The sequence below is a fragment of the Bos mutus genome, chromosome 10 (genome assembly GCF_027580195.1).
Source record: "Bos mutus isolate GX-2022 chromosome 10, NWIPB_WYAK_1.1, whole genome shotgun sequence".
NCBI lineage: Eukaryota > Metazoa > Chordata > Mammalia > Artiodactyla > Bovidae > Bos > Bos mutus.
The window spans coordinates 53,863,983-53,867,282 of NC_091626.1; positions in this window are offsets into that span (position 1 = coordinate 53,863,983).

The following is a 3,300-nucleotide window of genomic DNA, read 5'->3' on the forward strand; positions in this document are numbered from 1 at the left end:
AATGGGCCAACTTCCTGAAGGACATGATCTGCCAAAACTAACACAAAAAGAAATAAACCACCTGAATAGGCCTATATCTACTAAAGAAATTGCATCAATAATCAATAACCTCCCAAAAGAGAGCATTCCAGACCTTGATGGGGGTCACTGGTGACAAACATTAAGGAAGAAACTATACCAATTATCTATAGTTTTTCAGAAGACAGAGGTAGAGGATATACGTCCTAACTCATTCTACAAAGTCAGACATACCAGCACCTAGAAATCTCCAAGACAGGCCAACCTTGTGCCTAGTCTTGAAGTCGGGTAGTGTCAGTCCTCTTTCTTCTCCTTCAGTAATGTGTTGACTATTCTGGGTATTTTGCCTCTCCATATAAACTGTAGAATCAATTTGTCAATATCTACAAAATAACTTGCTAGAATTTTGATTGGGATTGCATTAAATTGATAGATCAAGTTTGAAGTACAATAATCAATGCAGTGTGGTATTGGTGAAAGGACAGGCAAATAAATCAGTGGAACAGAACAGAGAGCCTAGAAATACACCCACAGGAATATAGTCAACTGATCTTTGACAAAGGATCAAAGGCAATATGATGGACAAAAAACAGTCTTTTCAACAAATGAAACAACTGGACACCCACATGCAAAAAAGTAAATCTAGGCATAGTGGTTCTAACCTTCACAAAGTCTATTCAAAACAGATCACAGACCTAAAATTAAAATGTAAACTTATAAAACTCCTAGAAGATAACACAAGAGAAAATCTAGATGACCTTGGATTTAGTGATAAATTTTAGGTACAACACCAAAGGCATGATTCATGAAAGAAAACTGGTAAGCTGGACTACATTAAAGTAAGTTTTTTTCTGTCCTATGAGTGACACTATCAAGAGAATGAAAATACAAGACACAGAATGGGAGAAAATATTTGCAAAGGATACATATAATAAAGGACTGTTACCCAAAATACCTAAGAATTCTTAAGAAAACAAACAACCTGATTAAAAGATGAGCCAAACCTTAACAGACACCTCACCAAAGAAGATACACAGATGATAAATAAGAATATGAAAAGATGTTCCACATCATATGTCATAAGGGAAATGCAAATTAGAGCAATGACATACCACTACTAAACACATATTATAATGGCCAAAATCCACAACAATGACAACACCAAATGCTGACAAGGAAGTGGAACAAGAACTTTCATTCATTGCTGGTGGGAATGCAAAAAATTGAGACAGTTTAGTGGTTTCTTACAAAATGAAACATTCTCTATTTGCTCTAGCACCTCACCTCACCAGGCTCAGCATTCCCTTTTTTATTTCTTCTTAGCACTTAAACTCTAATTCACTTTTAGTTTATTTTCTTTTTCTATAGAATAAAAATTTCATGAGCGTAGTGAGTTTTGTCTGCTTGATTTATGGCATGCACTGCGATGTTCTTAGCAGTTAGAACAGTGACTGACATAAATAACACTCATTATTAAATGTTGAATGAATGAATATCTTATCTATATATTGGATTTCATAATTTTTGTTTTTTATTCTTTACCTTTCAGGATCCTGAATTGTACTTCTCTTAAAGTCTTTTTCAGGCTGTGCTGTCATTTTCATTGAGTGGATCAAAATTTTAAAAGATGTTTGTTGGCTATTTTTATCATTAGTTTTCTTCATGTTTTGAAATTTTGATTTACAGTGGGTTTTTTTTTTTTCTTTACTTTTGTTTCTTTCTTCTAGGTTCTTCCTTTCCTTTCTGGCAGTTTTAAGTTGCCTCTAACCTGTGTCCTAGGAACTCCAATTCAGCCAAGTGTTACGTCAATTTACTGTTTCAAATTCTTTGGTGATACTGTACACAAGTTACCAACTGAGAAAATTACAAAACTGTGTATTTGTGCCACATTAGGCCCATAAGCTAGAGTCCCAGGTATCAGCTGGAGCCAAGTTTGCTTTTTAACCTTTTTCACATGTGAGGCAGCAGCACAAGTAATCCCAACTCACACCAGGCTTAAAGCAGTTATTCCTGTTCTATTGACCACTAAAAATAAATCAGTTTCACAAATTTAACCAAATTGAAGCCCATCAATTTTATTCACCTTTTAAATAAACTTTTATCTTTTAAAGATTAACCATTTAAATAAATCTTTTAAATATTAAATCTTTTACATGTTTTAAATAGCCAATTTGTGGCCCTATTATTCCTCTCTAGTGTTTGTTTTCTATTCTATTCTCTTATTTCCTTCCTCTACTTTCCTTAGGATTTTTTATTCCTTAGAATTTTATTCCTTAGGATTATTTATTTCTTATGCTCTTGAGACCAACACTTAGCTCATTATATTTTGGGCAAAGTTATCTAAAGCTATACATTTCAAGTACTGCATTATTGCATCTCAAGTTTGGAATGTAGTAGCACTTAGACCTCATTACCCTGCCAGATTAGAGTTTTTGACAGATTTCTGTCTTGGGCTCAGAGTCATGCAGGATGCTGCTTCAGCATAGTTTGTTTTTTCCTTTATTTCTTATCCTGGTGTGGATATATATATATATATATATATATATATATATACACACACACACACACACACACACGTATATATATATTTGTTTTGAACCCAATCTTTTTATATTTATCATTTTATATGTTTGAAACAAAGTGATACCTTAGAGCATCAGTTTCATAATGTTATTTGATCAGAAGTCTCTGTACATCTTTTTCCTACAACAGATGGGATAATTTTTTTTCCCTTCCACACATTTAAATAAACCTTTGGTACATTCAAATTTTACCTTGATGTACTTTTATCTTATTGTCACCTTTATTACCTCTAATATCAAGTTGCATCAACCGATAGTCATATTTTATGCATCTTTGTTTTTCTCAAGGCACCCGATGACTGTTTCAAACAGACTTTGGGTGTCTTTTGTAAACCTAATTTTATCATTCAAGCAAGTTTGTTCTTAATATTGCTACAGTATTAGCAATACTGTATCTCTACTTCAAGGATCACTATGCTGCTGAGATTGTAGAACTCCTCTCCAATTAATTTTCTATTAACAAAACTAGAGTCCTAATTTGTAACAATCAAAATAGAGGTATGTTCACGTTTTCTTAAGGAAACTCAGGGCTCAGTGTTATATACAAACTTCATAGGGAAAACAACAAAAATCTTGGTTTGCTCCTCAGTATAAAACTAAATTCCTAGTAAACTGGAGCTATGGCCCTGGCTTAACACTTCCTGGCACATCTCCTACCCACAGCCAAGACCATCACACTTACTTGTCTTGATGAAAGTCA